We start from the raw sequence: 20,196 nt of genomic DNA, 5'->3' as shown, positions 1-20,196 counted from the left end.
ACAATTTATTCCATCATTTTTGTGTGCCATAGCCTGTTCAGCCATTCACCCCTTTTCTGTTCTTTGCCTCCTCAAAAAGAGCTCTTTTTTGTATATGTAATGGTAGTGTAATTTGAATTTGAAGACCCTTTTTTGTATTGGCAAGTAAGCAGGTACTTAGCACTTAGTAACTAATCAAATCTCTGAAAGAAACAGAAGGTATGAACCCCTGTTCCTGACTTAATAGGAAGGGGTTGGCCGAAACAGGAAGTAGCTAATGCTGTGTATATAAGAAAAGTCCTAGAGAGGCACAGTCAGAATTTCTTCAGACAAGAATCTGGTGGCAGAGCAGCTACAGAAGAGAGAATCGAGAACTGAGCCAGAATTTCCTGAGAACTTGTGGTGGTGGAGCTTCTTCTGAATAGGAACCTCCCCCTCCCCCCGCCCCATCCCCACTGGATAAGGTGACTGCTTTTTTTGAATGAGCTGCAGAAGACTGAGGAAGCATGACTGGGATCTGGGATGCAGGGACTTTGTGGCTTGGTTGAGCCTTGAATTCCCAGGAGAAGAAATTGTGAAGGATTTGAGATGGACTGGACCCTGTGAACTTCAGTGTGGAGCAGGACCTGCCCAGAGAGCTGGACAAGGAACTGGGAGCTGTCTGCCATTGAACCCAGGTGACAGTCTGGTGAATCCCGGTAGAATCTGGGACCCTGGAAGGGAATCCAGGGAATCTGAGAACTGGCCCCAAGTCAAGTTGAAAAGACTTCTCCCTGGGTATTGAGTAATGATGAAATTGCAGTTTACTAGTGACCTAGGGGTAGAGGGTTTGTGTATTCTCTAATGATTATACTTAATGATTAATGATACTTAGTAATTGCTGAATAAGTGACTGATTGAGTTAATTTAGTGTGCCCCAAGAGTGGAAGACTTTGACTATTGTACTTTGAGATGATGGTTCTTTGTTCTAAATATTGTGACCACTTTGGTAAAAACTATGTGGCCATTTTAATGATAAGCTGTTGTGAATATTGTATTGTGATTTTCTGTGATAAGTTGTAGTATTGTGAATGCTGTACCTTGATTTTCCGTGAATGTTTTGCTTTGATTTGTTATGGAATAGAGTGTTCACTATACTGTGTAATCAGAACCTTAAAAGCTATTCACAGTAGCATTCTTCTGAAAAGCTGTATGTGCATGGCATTACAGTATATCCTTAGAGTTTTTTTTATTTAAAACTTATCCCTCCCTTAACCTACTGTCCTAATTTCCCTTTCTCTCCTTTCGCTCTTGTTTTCCCTTTTGAGTGACCTGTATTTCTGTACTTAACTCTCTGTTTGTCTATATATATCCTTCCCTCCTTTGACCCTCCTTAGATGAGAGTGAGTTTAAAGTATCAGTCACTTATGCATTCCTACTTGTTTATATTGATATTTACTTGCACACCCTTATTATGTGAGATAGTTTCCCCTAACCTTCCCTTTCCTCCATTATCCCATAGTATATTCTATCTCTCTTCCTCTCTTTTCACTCCTAGGTTTTTTGTATAATTAGACATTCTTTATGATCCCTGTTGATGGCAGGTTTCAGAGGGAACATGAATCATTTCCCCATATTTGAATCCTTTAGTTCCTGGCAATTGTTCATTTGTGTTTATCCTATTGCATTGCAAGTTATGTTTCAGCTTCTGTGATTATACTTCAAACTTTCTGCACAGTTCTGGTCTTTTCAGCAGGAATGCTTGGAAGTCATCTCTTTTATTTAAGATTCATTCCCACCCTCACCCCACCCCCCTAACATCATACTCAGTTTCCTGGGTAAGTTATTCTTCATCGTAAACCTATATCCTCTTATTTCTAGAACATTATAATCTAAGCTCTGTGCTCCTTCATTGTGGTGGCTGCTTAGTCATGTGTGATCCTGACTATGACTCTTTGGTGTTTGAATCCTTTCTTCTTAGCTGTTTTCAGTATTTTTTTTTATATGGAAGCTTTGGATTTTGGTTATACTTCTGGTTGTGTTCATTTGGGGATTTCTTTTAGGAAGTGGCCAATGAATTCTTTCTATTTCTCCTATTCCCTGTGGTTCTAAGAGATTTGGGTAGTTTTCCTTGTAAGAAATAAGGGAGGAGGGGCGGTGAGGTAGCACAGTGAATAGAACACTGGCCCTGGAGTCAGGAGGACCTGAGTTCAAATTCGGCCTTAGACACTTGACACACTAGCTGTGTGACTTTGGGCAAGTCACTTAACCCCCATTGCCCTCCAAAAAGCAAAAAAAAAAAAAAGAAAAAGAAGGAAGGAAAAGAGGAAATTCATATTTATTAAGTCCCTGCTGTGTGGCCAGGTACTATGCCAGGTACAGATATTTTCTCATTTGAGCCTCACAGCAACTCTGCAAGGTAGGTACCATTTTACAGATGAGGAAATGGAGGCAGATTGAGGTTAAATGACTTGCCCAGGGTTGCAGAGCTAGTAAGTGTCTTGAGTTCTGATTTGAACTCAGGTCTTCCTGACTCCAGACCAGGTTTTCTATCCATTGTGCCACCTAGCTGCTTCTAAGATTTCATGAAATATGGCTAGATCTTTATTTTTTTTGCAGGGGGGTGGGGTGGTGGCAGTTTCATGACTTTTAGGTAGCATAATGGTTCTTAAATTTTTTTTCTCCTTGATATGTTACCCAGGTCAGTTGTCTTTGCTGTGAGATTTTCTTGTTTTTTTTTTCTTCATTTTCTTCTGTTTTTTTTCAGTATTTTGATTTTGTTTTTAACTTTGTAGTATTTCTTGTTATCTTATGGAGTCAGTGGCTTCTGTTTGGTCCATTCTAGTTTGTTGCTTAGGCAAGGTTTGTACCTCTTGTGCCAAGCTGTTAATTTCCTTTCCATAACTTCTTTTATAACACTTGTTTCTTTTCCAGTTTTATCATAACTCTTGCACTTTTTTCTCACATGTGTAAACATTTTAAACTTTTTGTTTTTAACCTTTGTTTTATACCTTTTAGGAATTCTAGTTGAATTTGTATAACACTTGTTTTTCTTTGAGACTTCAGTTGCAGATGTTTTAGAATGTTCTTACGGATCTTGAGGGTGGGCCCCTATCAACAGCATAATGCCATTTTAAAGTAGGATTCTTTTTTTTGTTTGTTCATTCTTCCAGCTTACTTTTTGACTTCAGACTTGATATTAGGGTGAGGTTCTATACACTTCTGGAAGGAAGGTATGGGTTGATTTTGTTTCTGTTTCCTCAGGCTACTGAGTGATTTTGGAATCTCAGGGTCATCTCAGGCCTAGATACCAACAAGCTTTCAGTGTTCTAAAAGTCCTCAGATTTAGGGCAGAGTCTGATAACTACCCCCTTATCTTGAGTTCTGCAAGTTTCTGATCTGTGTTTTGGGCCGAGGAGCAATAATATGTTGCTTTACTCATCACCATCAGCTAGCTGGAAAGCTTTGCTGGTCTGAGTGAAAGAACTGGAGGCTTACCCTTTGGTCTGGGATTCCTACCCTGATTGTTCCTTTGCAAACTTCAGACTAAGATGGAAGTTGGAACTAAGACCCTACTCTATCCTTAGTGTCTGAACCACACCACTGCTGCATACTTTTAAACTTAAGCCTCTCTATATGCTTCCCAGTGCATTCTACCACTTCTTAACCCTTGACCACTGAGTGCAGGTTCCCCTCTCAGTCTACCCTAATCTGTAACCTTAGACTAGATAGTGGATAATAAAACTGCTACCTTTTCCTGAATATTGCATGATGTCACAGTATGGGTGGGATCTCTACTTGCCCTGGAGCACAACCTATGCTGGACTGTTCCATTCTGTGGTGTTCCTATCCAGACTACCTCCCTAATGTCCATAGACCTCTCTTTCTGTCCTCTGTCTATCTGGGCTGGAAAAATGACTCGTGTTTTTTTCTTATATTTCCCCATCAAAATTCAATCTGGTATATTTTCTACATCTATTTAGAGGAATTTAGGTGAGAAAACTTAACTATTTCCTGCTACCCTGTTTTCTTGGCTCCATCCCCTGTGCATTATTTCTGTTAATGAATAAACAGAATGTAATATAAATACTGGGGATAGCTGGGTGGCTAGAGTAGTGTCTAGTGGATAGAATGCTGGCCCTGGAATCAGGAGGACTCATCTTCCTGAGTTCAAATCAGACCTCAGACACTTAATAATTGTGTGACCTGGGTAAGTTACCTTACCTTGTTTGCCTCAGTTTCCTCTTTTGTAAAATGAACTGGAGAAGGAAATGGCAAACTACTCTAGTATCTTTGCCAAGAAAACCTCAAATGAAGAGTCAGGCATGAGTGAAATGACTGAACCACGTCAATAATATAAATATTATACCAATATTTTTAGTAGTTATTGTTTATTAAAACTTAATAATTGATTTGATGTTAAATAATTTGGATAAGTTCTATAAATATTGACTAGAATTTGTCTTTTCATAGGCACACATACTGAATGTGAATTTGAAGTAAGAAGAGTTAATGTAACGAAGGTATGCATGTCTTAATCTTTGCCTTTGTGTAGAATATATTGCTTTCCTACTTTCAGCAATTCTTGTAGCAACAATATCTTTAATTTATACCCAAATAGTCAGAACACTAAAAAATTATTTTAAAAGGCAGTGGTGCCCTGATTATTATAGCTTCTTTTATCTTTGAAAAATTTTTTCTCTATAACTGTATTCCACAAGCAGTCATTAAATACCTACTATGTTCAAAGTAATTTGAAAGGCACTGAGAATCCAAAGACAGGAAAATGAATTAGTCCTTGATCTGAAGTAGTTTACTTTTTTGTGGAAGGACAGCACATCCATATGTAGGTAAAAACAAACTGTATCCAAAGTAAATACAAAATAAGTGTAAGGTATGTATATGTAGCTAATAACTTGAGAAAGGGCCTTCTGTGGGAGGTGACATTTTCTCTGAGTCTTCAAGGAAAGTTGACCTAGTAAGAGATGAGAGTTCATTACAATGGAAAGGCAGGGACGTGGTTGGTGAAGCTTCCCTGGATGGGAAATAATAAGTGGACTGTTTTGACCGGAATATAGAGTGTGTAAGGGATAGTGATGTGAAATCTTAGTCTAATAACAGTAGCTCACATTGGAATGGCAACTAAAATTTTCAAAGGGCTATATTTATATTTTGTTCTTTCTTTCTATATTTTTTCTTCATATCATAGCTCATTTGATCCTCACAAATTCTAAGGTAGGTTCAGTTCTTATTAACATTTTCCACATTAGGAAACTAAAGCTCAGAGGTTAAGTGGCTAGCCCAGGGTCATTTAAGAAGTCCTTGTGTGAGGCAGTAGTTGAACCCATCCATGTCTTTTAGCAAATCTAGTACTTCTTGGAGCCAGATTGTGAAGGGCTTTAAACGCCAAACAAAGAAGTTTGTATTTTGTCTTAGGGTTATTAGGGAGCTACTGAAACTTCTTGAGGAGGGGAGTGTAGTGTGCTAGATGTGTGCTTTGGGAATATCAATTTGTTGAGTATGTGGAGGATTAATTACAAAGAGAAAGACTGGAGGCAAGGAGAATAATTAGGAAGCTATTTCAATAGTCTAGGTAGAGGTGATGAAGTCTTGAACTAGGAAGGTGGTTATGTGAAAAAAAGAGATGGGAATAGATTTAAGAAATGTGTATGGGAAGAGTGTACGGGAAATGTGTATGGGAGAGCGGAAAGAGAACTGGTTTCAGATTCACAGGACCTAAGGTTTAAATTTCTCCTTTGTAAACTACCAGTATGACTGTGGGCAAGTCACCAACCTCTCTGGACCTCAATTCTTTTATCTTTAAAATGACGGGGGTGGACTATCTAGATGGCCTTGCTTTTCCTTCCTGCTCTAGAGCTATCATCCTAAAATCCTAAGAGATAGAATTAAAAAGACTTAGCAACTGATTGGCTATGGCAGGGTTTGGGTGAGGCCGGTAGTGTACCTGTAATGGAGAATGAAGTTTAGAGAAAGACTCCAAAATTACAGATCTGAGTGTTAAAGTGGTAGTATGCTCAACAAAAATAGGGTTGTCTAGAAAGAGGGAGGGGAGGACTGGAGGGAAAAATAAAGGCTTCCATTTTGTACATCTTGAGTTTGAGGTTCTTAGGGGATATCCATTTGGAAGTGTGCAGTAGGCAGTTGGTGATGTGAGCCTGTAGTTTAGGAGAGTAGTGCTGGATGTATCAATCTGAGAGTCGTTTTTATAAAGATGGTATTCATTCCTCTGGAAGCCGATGAGATCACCAAGAGAGTGTATAGAGAATGAATACCTAGCAGAGAACTTGGAAGAAGAGGGCATGGGACATGAATGGTGATCCAACAAAGAAGACTAAAGAGTAGCCAGACAGGTAAGAGAACCTTGAGGGAGCAATATTGTGAAGCTCTATAGAGTAAAAAATATCTAGGAAAATGTGTTGTTAGTGGTGTAAATTGCAGCTGAGATCAAGAAGGATGAACCCTGAGAAAAGGTCATTGGATTTTATAATTAAGAGATGACTAGTAACTCTTGGATAAAGTAGTTTGAATTGAGTGATGATGTCAGAAGCCAGATTGCAAGGACCTGAGAAGTGAGGGTGAGGCAGGAAGTAGTAAATGGAGATGACTTTGCCTAGGAGTTTGGTCTTGTAAGAGAGAAGAGCTGTAAAAGGTGATAATTTGAGGTAATGGTAGGTTTAAGTGAAGGTTTTTTAAGGATGGGAGTGCCTTGAACATATTTGTAGGCTACAGGAAAGAAGTAAGCAGATAGGGAGATTGCAAATTGGAGAGATGGGCTGATTGAAGGAACAAGCAATTAAAGAAAATGGAATCTAGGGGACAAAGATCCCCTCTTCGTTAGAGACTAGGGCAAAAAAAGAATGAGAAATGTTCACAAGGGGCTATAGAACATCAATTTGGAGTGGGAAGGGAGCTTCAGAGAAGCATAGTCTAAGCCACACCTCAGTTTACAAACGGGTGACTGAAGCCCAAACTTGCCCAAGGTTATACAGGTGCTGAGTGACCAAAGAATATGTGACCCCAGATCCTTTCTCAATCTGCCCTTTTGAGGTATAGAATAGGGAATTAAGAGAGAGTGCTCAATACTGTATGAATTTCCTTAGTTTTGTGTACTATTTAGTGGCTTGTTGTTCAGTCATCTCAGTCCTGTCCAACTCTTTGTGACCTCATTTGGGGTTTTCTTGGCAGAGATACTGCAGTGGTTTGCCATTTCCTTCTTCATCTCATTTTCACATGTGAGGAAACTGAAGCAAACAGGATAAAGTGACTTGCCCAGCTAGTAAGTGTCTGATGCCAGATTTGAATTCAGGAAGATGAATCTTTCTGACTCTAGGCCCTGTACTTTATGCACTGTAGCACCTCTGCTACACGAGTAGAAATGGAAAAGGTAGATGGTGTGGATAAGCTAGTCATTTGGTAAGGACGAAGCAATAGGACTAAGGGGCAAGGGATTGAAAACTGAGCTTAGTGTAATGCTGAACTGATTAATGAATTCTACATTAGCATTGGGAGGGAGAGAAAAGAAGTCAGAGCAGTAGTAATGTCTTGGGAGAGGAGTCCGAACCAAGTGACTGGAGGTCAAGGTAACACAGAAGTTGAGGATGGGAAACTATTAATTATAAAGCAGGTTAGCCATAGGCATTATGTAGATGAATTGGGGAAGAATTTCTGTGATTGCTGCTCTTTCTTTTCCTCAGTCCTCCTTAACTTCCTACAAATTCTAATTGAGTATTTCCTAAATCTCTTCCTTTTATCTCCAACAAACATTTCTTACCTTGTTCCCAGTTTTTACTTGACACTTGTGCATAGTGACAGCTTTCATAGATCCTTTCACATTAGATAAGGTAAGTCCTTTTAGAACCTGTGATCTATTGAAGAAAATATAGAAATATTTCTTATAACCTCTGAGTTGATCTTTTATTATAGTTATTCTAAAACTTCCCTTTGTAATTTGCACTTATCCTGTTTACTTAATTTTTCCCCTCGTGGTAAGATGCAACCTTCTCCTTAAGCCTAAATATTTTAAACCATTTTCTGCTATAGAAATTTATATTTACAGATTTTTTAAAAATTTATTTACTTTTAGGCTGATACAAAGTTCTCTATCTTAATTATGGTTGGTTGTGTTTTTTTAAAAAAATCTAGACCTGTATTGGTATAAGGAGCAGTCCCGTAAGTAACTTCCTTTTTCCCATGAAGATGGATATAAATCTGCAATTTATAATTTTAGAAAGTTGTCTAGGGCACTGAAAGGTTGCCTAGAGTCAAAAGCTTAAGCCCAGGAATACGGATCATGCCGACTAAGAGGCCAACTCCACTAAACCAGTATGTTTCTCTTATAGTTGCTCTATTTTAATTAGTTTTTATTGTATCTTGTTCTGAAGGAATTTAGTTTCTTGGCATTTTGTTTAAATCCTGGCACTAATGAGATAGTGTTCCAGCTGGCCAAAATGTGGAGTGTGTAATTTTCTAGCCTATACTCAAAAACCAGTCTTAGAATATAAATAGCGATAAATAGGGAAATACTTTATGCTGAAAGAAACATAGACAACAAACTGATAAATCAGTCTTAAACTATATGTTCCAAATAGAAGTTTGGAACACAAATTTATAAAGAAAAACTGAATTCTAAGAAGATGTGGATAGCAAAACAATAGCAATAGGAAACTTTAATGTTCGTTTATTAGATTTTGGCAAATCCAATAGATAAAAAAGGGAAATAAAGATTTGAGCAGATTGTTGTAAAAACTAGAACTAAAAAGAGTTAGAATATCTTCTGAATATGACAGTTTAGGGATATTTATTTCTCAGCACAGTGGAAATTTTACAAAAATTTTCTCTGTTAGGAAGAAATTTATAAATACATCATTTACAGATCATAACAATAAAAATAGTATTCGGTTTAGGGAGCACAAACAAAAGACACCAGCTTAAATGTATATTCAATAATAAAGCCCTAAGTAACAAGTGAGTCAAAGAATAAAAGACAATGATAATGATGAAAAAACATTCCAAAATTTGGATGCAGTAATGTAGTCATCAGGGGGAAAATTCTGTTGCTAAAAACATACATTAACAAAATAGAAAAAGAGATTAGTGAACTGAATAGTCATTTTTAAAAATCAGAGAACTAACAACAAAAAAAAGGACAGTGGATTTTTAAATTAGAAGAGAAATAGATAAATTGGAAACAAAAATACCCTATAGAAGTGGTAAACAAATTGGTTCTTTGAGGAGACTAAGAATATTGAAAAACCTTTAACCAGCCTAAAGAGGGCAGAAAATTAAAACAACACAATAGCAAATGAACAAGGTAGAATTAAAACAAAACCAGAAGAAATTAAAATTATCAGAACCTTCTATGCATAGTTACATGATAATAAAACTGAGAACACTAAGAAATAGAAGAGTGTCTTCAAAAATATAAAAAACCCAAACTAATAGAAGACCAAATAAAGATCTGAAATAATACCATCTCAAGAAAAGCAAATGGAAGTGGCTGTAAAAGAACTATCAGAGGAAAACTTCTCTTTGTCACTGAATTTACAGGAGAATTCTATCAAACTTTTGAAAACAGTTAATGCCAATACTATACAAATTATTCTCAAAAATAAAAAAGAAACCACTTTTTCATACTCTTTTTATAAAACAAATATAATCCTAATACGTAAAGTAGGGAAAAACCAGACTATAGACCAATATCATTAATAAGTACTGGGTTTTTTTTTAAGAAAAATTTTGTAATAGCTCTTATTTATATAGTCCTTTAAAATTTGCAAAATATTTTGCATATGTTATCTCATTTGATGCCTTGCAAACAGCCCTATGAGGTAGGTGCTGCTATTATCCCCTTTTACAAATGAGGAAACAGACAAGGATCACTCAAGTAGAAGGTGTCTGAGGCAAGTCCAGCTCAGGTCTTCCTTACTCCAAAGCTAGCACTCTACCCACTCTGCTACCTAGCTGCTTCCAATTCAGAATTTTTAAATAAAATTCTATCAAAAATGGTATAACAATTCATCTAACAAATCTTTGATTATGACAGGTTGGATTAGGCGTGAAAAGATGATTCAACATTAGGAAGACAAGGGCAGCCAGGTGCCTCAGCTAGTAAGAGCACCGGCTCCAGTGTTGGGATGACCTGGAGATCAAATCTGGGCTCTGATACTTAGCACCACACCCAGAAATAACTGGCCGTGTAAATAACCTTGAGCAAGTTACTTAACCCCGATTGCTTAAAAAAAACCAAAACATCAGGAAGATTGTCCTCATGATACTAAAAACAAAATCATCCAAATTCACATGATAATCTCAATAGATGTGGAAAGAGCCAAGTATAGATATTGGGGGATTGTTTAAAATATAGCAAAGTATTTATTTAAAACCAAAAGTAATCATTATGTGTAATGGGCAAACAATGGAAATTTTCCCAGTAAGTACAGCATTAAAGCAAAAATACACATTCTCCCCAATATTTGGTATAATTCTAGAAATGCTAGGAATAGTAGTAAGATAAGAGAAAGAAAGAAAAGGAATAAATATGGTTAAAAAGAAGATAAAACTATCTCTTTTTTCTGATGACATGATTAGTTTACTTAGAAAATCAGAAAAGATGCCAATTGAGATAATAGCTTTAGCAAAATTGCAGGCTACAAAATAAAACCCATTAACAATAATAGCATTTCTATATAAAAATAACAGTATTTAAAGAGGCAACAATAGAAAGTGAAATCTCTGTTCAGATTACTACAAAATACATAGACTATTTAGGAGTCATTCTACCAAAACACACCGAATACTTATGGATTAAATTGGAGAGCTAATCAGTGTCCATGGATGGTTCAAGCTAATATAATAAAAATGACCATACTGTTAATTTGCCTTTTAATGCCATACCAATCAAAAACAGGATACTTTAGAGAACTTCATAAAATAATAATTCATTTGGAAGAACAGAAATCTACACTATCAGTGGAAATAATGAAAAGAGGTAGGGATAAAGTGGTAATATCATTTCCAGACCACAGACTATATTATAAAGCAGCAGACATCAGAACTATTTGATACTGGTTAAGAAACAGAGAAGTAGATAAACAGAACAGACAGAAATAATGGAACTCCGTAAATTGATGGTTGATAAATCTCAAAACATACATTACTTAGGAAAGAACTACATGATAAAAACTAGGAATATTCAGTGCAATCTGGCAGAAATTAGGGTTAAACTAACACTTGATACCATATTCCATAATAGATTCAAAATGAATATGACTTGAATATTAAAGATCGTAGATATGTGTATACATAATCATATCAATATATAAAATTAGAAGAGCAGAGGATTTTATAAATCTGTCATAGCTATAGGTAGGAGACATTTTCTGAGCCAAATAATTATAAAAGATAAATGAATCATTTTGTTTATATGAAATTTTTATTGTATTAAATTGCTGCACACACAAAACTCCTACATCAGAATAAGAAGGGAATTGGTCATAAGGGAAAAACATTCTTGTATCAAATTTATAAAATTTTAGTATCCAGAAAAATGCATGTGCATATATTAAGCATACATATATGCATATATCTGTGTGTGTGTGTACACATTTGTGCATATAAATATAAAACACCAAAAGGCAATTCCCCAGTAGATTAGTTAAAGGATATAAACAAATAGCTCTCAAAGTGAGAATTTTAAATGATTAACCATATGAAAGAATGTCCCAAATCACTTAATAAGTCAAATATAAATCAAAACATTCTTGATTTTACTTCACACCCAGCAAATGGGCAAAGATGATAAAAGGTGGGAATAGTCACAGAGGGTTTATTGAAAGATAGTCACATTGATGCATTGTTGAGTACAGTTATGAATCAATACATTTATTTTGGAAAACAGTTTGTAATTATGCAGTTTAAGTAACTAAAATGTCTGTATACTTTGAGGTATTCCACTACTGGGCATTGAAGTTCTTGATTAAAAAGCAGCTAGGTGGTGCAGTGGATAGAACCCTGGGCCTGGACTCAGGAGGACCTGAGTTCAAATTCGGCCTCATACACTAATTCTTTGACCATGAGTATGTCACTTACCCTCTGTTTCCTCAGTTGTAAAAGATTATAATAGCACCTACCTTGAGGGCCAGTCCCAGACGTGCTATATAAATATTGTCATTGTTATTGTTGTTGTTATGTCCTCATAGGCAATACAGTATTTATAGCAGCACCTTTTGTGCAAACCAAGCAGATGACCATCGATAAGGGAATGGCTGAAATCTGTGGTACATGAATGTCATGAAATATTGCTGTACAATAAGAAATGATAAGTTGATAAGTACAGAGAAACATGGAAAGATTTACATGAACTTATGCAAAGTGAATGTCATCAGAACCAAGAAAATATAGTATGCACGATTACAACAATGTAAATAGAACAACCACTACAAAATAAATAAAATGTAACGCGTGGAATCTATTCTCAACAATCATCCACAGATTCTAGAAATATATTTTTCTAACTTATATTGGTTTGCCACAAGAAAAAAAAAAAGTGTAGTTCTCAGAATCATAGAATTTAAAGTTATGTAGTGTTTAGTCCAATTTCCTGCACAATATATTGACTAGTTTAATGGCTTACTTCATTCTCTACCTTCCCAATTACTCTCACTCTGGCCTTTAGTCAGATACTCATTCTCTAGAAGACGATTACCAAATATCAAAATATGTCTTTTCCTGCTGGGGCCAATTTCTAAAAAACTCCAACAGTTCAGATTTTTAAAATTATTATTATATTCTTCTAGCCATCAGCTTTTGACTCTGGTTTTTATTCCCCTTTCCTCCCTCAGAACCTTTTTTCGTCACTGATTACTTCTGCCCTGTCTGAGAATTCTTTTTATGCTCTAATAAATTAGTTCAAGTTAGAAAGGGTATTCCTCAAACAGAAAGATCAGCTTTTTTTTTTTTAACACCTATTAGATTGTGATTGCTTCTCTCAAGAAGACCAGTGTAGCACAGATTGGTCAAGGCATTGGCATGCCTGAGACTCCTATTTCTTAAATGGACTTCAGGCCCTTTGTGGGTTGTTCTTGGGAATGTTCTTTAATCCACCCTATCTTCTACTTGATGTTTCCTTCTTTTCTCAGCTTATCTGCTCGTGTTAGCAGATAGCACTAGTTTGCTCAGTTTGGCATCAGTCCAGGATCCTTAATCAGCCACCAGACAGATCAAAATATTCCAAACCTTAACCCTTCCTTTCATGGGTTGCTGGCTTTTTAATTGCACAGAGGGTTTCTGGATTCAGTCCTAAGCCTTAGGACAACCAGTGAGCCTTCAGTGCTCAATTATAGGCCATTGTTTGCTTTCTCCAGGCTTTTTTCCATTCCTTGCCTGAGCACAGGATGCATTCCCTTTCCTCCCACTCTTTCCTTTTTACTAAGATTGTCTCATCTACTCTCTGCCACGATATTCCCAGATTCCAGGTTCAATAAAAACTTATTCTCACTATGTTCTTCCCCCCCGCCCCCATGCCTCCTTTCCTTCCCCTCCTAGTGACTTGAACATTTTTGTAAGCATTTGTTATAGCCTTATTTGTCACCTTTTGTGTAGCTCATTAAGGAGCACAACCTGTCCAAGTTTTCTTTGTTGATTTTTGTAGAGGTCTGTATTATGTTAAATACCACTTTTAAGGATACCCAGGTACCTTCCATAGCCTTTTCTCTTTGTCCCAATTAATCTCTAGTAAGCTTTAGTTAGTGGCCTTATGTGACAGAACTAATAGATTTTACCTGCTTCAGTGTTTTCTTTGTTTAGACTCTAGTTCTTTATCCCTTCTTATTATGTATATGAAGATACAGTTTTTTTCTTAGAACTTTGTAACTATAGTTGCTGTTCTTCATTCTGAGGAACATAAGTGATTTAAATATTGCTTGCTATGAAATATATACCTGCATACACCCATTTATACCCATCTATTTTAATAAGTAGGGCCTTTATTCCTTTGTTAGGATCACTGTGTACTAGAAAAATTTTCCCTATGAAATCTGAGTTAGCATTTTAGAGGCATAAGAGGGGAAAACCCACCAGTACCTCTATAAGACCTCACTTGAAAGAATAACCCAAGGTCATTCTGACACCTACCAGATGTTTTGAGAAGGTAGGACCTGATATTTTATTTTTATACACATACATATATATGTATATATATATATACACATGCATATATAGGTGTATATATACACATACATACATATGTGTATATATACACATACATAATACATACATACATATGGTATTAGTGTTAATTGTTCATTGTTTTTTTCCTGCTGAGAAAGTTCAGTTGAGAAAGTCTTCCCAACTTTTCCCAATAATAACTTCAGAGTTAAAAATTCCATTTTGGCTCAGATGGCCCCACAGCACCTGGCATTGCAGGTAGGATCCTTCATTATTATTATTGTTAGGACTCTTGTTAGTTAATCTTTTATAATAATTCAGGAAACATTCTAGACCCATACTTTTGTCTCCCTCAGTTGCTGAGCTCAGAGATCCCAAAGCATAGATCTGGAAGTAGAGGGAACACATAAAACCTTGTTCCCCACAGTTAACATCCCGGAAGCCCCTAATTTCCACTTCTTCAAAAGGAGGTAGTATTCCTAACGCATTTCAGAACCGAATGAGACTTGTCCTATACAAAAAAGTAAAGCTGGGAAGTCATTTTTGTAGCTTCCATAGCACCCCACTCTGGTTACTGCCATACTAATCACCCAGACCTGGATGCAGATTTAGAGGTACACAGTATCCTACTTCTGTCTCCAGCCAGCTATAAAAAATGTATTTTAACACATCTCTTCTAGATATATTAAGTCGTGTTCATGAGTGCCCTTTTTCCCTCCCTACTGGAAATGGAGTTATCACCCAATTCCATTTGGAGGAATATTTGCCTCTGAATAAAATAGGAGAAACTAATCAAGTAGCTTCCTCATTTTTAAATTCCTTGAATTCAGAGAACCCTTTTTCAAAATATTTTAATAAATGACCCTAATTCACTTTACAGATTTCTTTATAAAAACTCATTTTCTAGCCAGTCATTACATATAGCTTATTTATAATAATGATAACAATAATATTTATGAAGTACTTGAAGGCACCATGTAGGCATGGTTCTTTGCATACTAAAACCTTTTAGTAATTGAGTATCCAGTGATTTCCAGTAGTTCTAATCCCATACCAACATAAGGTACTGGAGGAGATACAAAGTCTTAAAAAAAAAATTGTAAAAATTTAGTTTGACTGTTTTAAAGTAATACTAGTAATACCTTATGAGAACTGCTTGTAATTTTGCATAATTTATGTGAAGCACAATAAGGATTATACATTTCATTAAATATCTCGCATTTCTTTTCTGGTCTTTTTTTTTTTTTACAGCACTCAGTACTTTGTGTAGATATGGCCTTTATAGGAAATAGGAAGAATATTTCTTGTTACCACTTTAAAACCTAGTACATTCTTAATATATGATACAATATATTGGATACTCTTTTTTCTTCATCATGGCTTTGGGATTAGATGTCATTAAGTTTTTTAAATAATTAAGAAAATAATACTTAGCACAGTTCATTTTAATTAGATATGACTTATGCCTTAAGAAAATGAAATTTAAAAGTAATCTTTGCTTATAGTCAGACCATTAATTTTTGTTTCTTACTGTAAGCCTTCCACCTAAGTTCAGTTTGCTGAAGACAATTAAAATTATTTAGGAAGACTATAAGGCTTTGGGGGGTTTTAATTGAAATTAAAGAATATTATTTTATAAATGCTTTTATTAATTACTGCATATTTTAATTAATTATTTATTGGGTCTCTTTTTCTTCATTGTTTACTGAGAGGTCTGCAATCCACCCAAACTTCCTGAGTTAGTCATTTAGGTATTGTTACGATAATGATTTTTATCAGAACAGGAAACTGTTAGATTATGTGTTAAAAGTACAACAGATATTAAGGCAAGTTTTCTTTAGATGATTTTTTTCTCCCCTAAAACTAGGTGATCCCTTATTTTCTAAAAATAAAGTAGTAATTTCCACAAAAAGTTATGTTTTATATAATTGAAGAGAGAAAAAAGTGTTATTCCTAATTCTGGTTCTGTGTTTTGTATGATTTAATAAAGAACTCTGTAGGAAGAAATTACGTACAATAAGCAAAAAGAGTATTTTGTGCATATCCCTTAAATCTTTTCTGTATAAAATCAGAATTGTATATAAGATAAAACCCTTTCCAAGTTAAATTCAGGTGAGACATGCATATTAAATATGATCTGGATACCGTGGGTCCCTCTTATACAGATTGACTAATTACATAACATGACTATAAAATAGGACTGGTTTCACAAGCAACACAGGAAAATGTAATTAATCACATGGCCTGGGAAATACTTTTTTTTAACATCACTGAATGTATAGCAATATATACAATATATGCTTGGAAGCATTCTGTCAAATATGTATTCCATTTCAATTACTTCCCAGCAAAGGACCTACAAAGCTTGTCTGTCCTTTTTCAGACATGGTGAAATTTTCAAACTCTTTTAAGCTACTCTTTCTCTTTACTTCTTTCCATCATCTGATGGCATGTATGCTTCAGTTGGATGTAGTGGAATAAAACGATTTCCCCAAACCCACTTTAAAAAACAAAATACCCCCTTTCCCCCACTCTCCTCCTTCCCTATCCAGATATATCTTCTGGAGCAGTTTGAAGCACTAACCTAATCCAGTAACATGATTCCACATTAAAGTTAGCCTGTCTCATCACAAAGAGATGGAATCCTGTCCTTGTATAATAACAATCTTCAGAGAAGTAGATTGTACAAACTTTTTTAGTTTTCATAGCCCATTGATAAAGAACTTTGGCTTCAACTTGTTTCCTTTATTTATCATAACAAAGTAATGCTAGAACTGGAATTGGATATCTGTGTCTTAATGTGTTTTGGGGGCCCCAGACCCCTTATTTGTAAAGCAAAAGGTCTGGACTTCATAAGATGATATTTATTATGTTCCCTTGCTTAGCTCTAAGAGGCTTTGATTCTATAGTTTTTTTGCATATTTATGCCATTAGTCTATGGTAAATACTTAGGGATACAGTTGGGAGGTGATTGTAAGATTGTAAAATCAATCCAAGCAGAAGAGAGCACACAAACAAATATCATATTCCATGGACGATGTCGACTTTGAATTCTATCATGTCACCAGATAATATAAATATAGCACAGGGAATCTGGAAAGTTTGAAGCAGGCAGACACTCAGTAGATATCTACTAACCTGGCAAGTTTGGCCATCCATATGGAAAAGTAGTTAGAAGAGGTCCTTTCAGGCATATAGTAGGATCTAGGCTTGGGAAGCTAGTGTAGTTGGATTCGGGAAATTAATATGCAGGGATAGGAACCTAGTCCCTGGGAAGCCAGCAACTGAAATAGCTCAGAGACTGGGATACAGGGACAGTTATTCAGTAAACTGGGAGACTGGATCACCAAGGTTAGAGTGGGACCAGTGAGATAACATTTCTGTGATCCAGAATTAGAGTATTACTGAACTGGGACTATTTTATCAAAAACAGGTTTTTAACCAATCAATAAACATTTTATTAAATGCTCACTATGTTCCAAGCATTGTGCTAGGTGCTAGAGATACAGACAAAAATGCAACTGTCCCTGGCATCAGGGAATTCGCAACATGTACATAAATACATACACATAAATAAAAGGTGAAATAGAACTTTGTTAGGGCAAATAGAACTTAAGGAGTGGAATGTTGTTGTTCAGTCATTTCTGACTGTGCATGATCGCATTTGGGGTTTTCTTAGTGAAGATACTAGAATGGTTTCCATTTCCTTCCTCATTTTACAGATGAGGAAACTGAGGCAAGCATGGTTAAATGACTTGCCCAGATTCACACAGCTAGTTATATTTGTTAGAGTTGTTTATTGGTATTCTTTAGGTTTTACTTAAACCTAATTTTTCTTGTATTCTTAATATGGTAAAATTTATTATAGTTGAACATTGTTTAAGTGGTTCTATTTTTCTCCTTTGATATACAAAGTGATCTTTTCAGGGATCTTATGGTCATTTTCATTATCTTCATCATCAATAATCATTCATGAAATGCTTATGATGTGCCAGGCACTGGGCTAAGCACTGGGGGTACAAATACAAACAAAAAGAAAGATAGCCCCTACTCTCAAGAAATTCACACACTAATGGGGAAAGACAGTAAGTAAAAAGGAAGCTGAAAAGGGAGAAGGGTAGGATGATTGGATCCTGGGGGCCAAGCAAGGTAGAGAAATCCAAAGTGCAGCCGAGTGAGAAATGAATTCATAGCTGGCCTGGGCAGCCTCTTCCAATGGAGGATCTGAGAGGAGCCATCTAATCAAAAGGAGGGGCCAATGGGAGTTGAGTTGCAGGGCTAGTGTGATCTTAAAGGATGAAGACATTTCTGGGACATGTCAGAGAAAGTCAGTAGTACAGCCTAGTAAAAAATAAAGATATCAAGATTAATTAGGATATGGATCCTTCCTTTTTCTTTTCACTAGGGTAAAAATAGCTCTCATTTGTGTAACACCTTCAGGTTTGCAAAGTACTTTGCATACGTGATCTCATTTGATCTTTGATCCCAATAATAAAATGGGTTTGATTATTGTCATCTTCATTTTACAAAAGAGGATAATCAGGGTTGGAAATATAGTGACTTTCTCATGCTCCCACAGCTAGAAACCACTGGGGACTTAATTTGAGCGTTAGGCCTTTTTTTCTTCAAATTTAATGCTCTGTTATTGACCATGCCAGGATACCCCAAATGTTAGATTTTTTTAAGCCAAAAAAAAAAAAAATGAAGGAATAGTGTCCATGTGGAAGAACAGAGAAAAGCTACGATTCTGAACAGCTTTTCAGAGTTTTCACTGTTATCACTGCTTAAGGCTATATAAGCAAATGGCAGGACCCTCCTTTTTATTCTGAGTTACTTAGAGCGGTAACTATTTAGAGCAGTCTTTCTGCCTAGGTCCCACACATTTCTGGGTAGACTTTCTGCTTTTTTTCAATCTTTGCTCATTATCTGGAAATTAGTCCATGTTTTTGTTTTCTCACATATTCTATAGCACATCTTTCTAATCACATAATTGACCAAAAGGAGCAGCAAATATACAATCCTGTTATACTGTAGTTTTTTATACTATATATACAATAGTTTGTTGACTATTTAAAAAAGACATTTGCTTCAGGAGGGCAAAATGCAGCTGTGAAGACTCTTCCAACAAGGTATCTCCCATGAATTTCTTAAGATCATGCAAGAGTCCTTGATATATGATTTACTATTATCAAATGAAATAATACATGTAAATCACTTTAAACTTTGAAGTATGATATAAAATTAGCTATTATGGATGTAACAACAGGAATGATTTTGTTTGGTTATCTTCTGACTAAAATCAACCAAGACATAAAACAATAAGACACATGCTACCTCTGTTCAGTGTAGTTTGAATGGAAGAAGGACCTCTTGTAGATGGTATAAATACTCCAGATGTTCCTATTTACAGAAGATATTGTGTCAGTCGCTTCAAACCACAAGACATTGTAGAGTTTTCTAAATGAGACCAATAATCACTCAGAACAGTTTGTCTTAATCCACAAGGAAAAATCAAGTGGATGAAAAATATTTATTTTCTAACATTATGATACATAGGATAATGGACTGTCACTTACAGACATCTAGATAAACACTGCAGATGACCAGTAACTGGGCCCAGAATTGAACAAGAGAAAGAGAGTGGACTGGATTGGATTGGGAAATTTTTCAGTGCTTTCTTTGAAAGTCCTCTCCCTGGAACAAAAATCCCACCTTTTAAGACTAATGTTTTTTTTCTGATAATACCATGACTGCAAATCATGGAATCCTGCAATCTCTACAAAGTATCAAAATTGCAGGCCAGAAGAGAGATGCATAGTGTGAATAAATACTCTGTAGGAAATTATCAACAGCCAATTACAATAATTTTGGGTTATAAGTTATCAGAGATAATATGACTAAAAAGAAAAATGGGTTCATCCTTAAGGTTTAAGAGATGAATAGCTTGTATGTTACATTAATATCTGTATCATTAAGAGACCCTTAAAAAAAGTCCTGTGTAGTGCCAGTGCAATCAGCTTAGCATTTGGAGGAACCACCTCTGAAAGATTCATG

The 20,196-nt window shown here is 35.8% G+C and overlaps 1 protein-coding gene across 2 annotated transcripts in view; it reads left to right on the top strand.

Moving 5' to 3' along the window:
• The window catches only part of NCK1 (NCK adaptor protein 1), a 79,786-nt gene that overhangs the window by 38,257 nt on the left and 21,333 nt on the right, over positions 1–20,196 (top strand). The window contains exon 2 of one of the 2 annotated variants that reach the window (XM_069063908.1): positions 4,432–4,481. The exons of the other annotated variant lie outside the window; for it this stretch is intronic. The gene's annotated coding sequence lies outside the window, so the exon portion shown is untranslated. The remainder of the gene's footprint in view (positions 1–4,431; positions 4,482–20,196) is intronic. 2 annotated transcript variants of the gene reach the window in all.

This window comes from Petaurus breviceps, unplaced genomic scaffold (assembly GCF_028583685.1).
Source record: "Petaurus breviceps papuanus isolate PSGF00001 unplaced genomic scaffold, PetGlider_PUasm1.0 90604, whole genome shotgun sequence".
Taxonomy (NCBI): Eukaryota; Metazoa; Chordata; class Mammalia; order Diprotodontia; family Petauridae; genus Petaurus; species Petaurus breviceps.
Note: the sequence above shows the minus strand (reverse complement) of the source record. Positions and strands in the feature narration are given on the sequence as shown.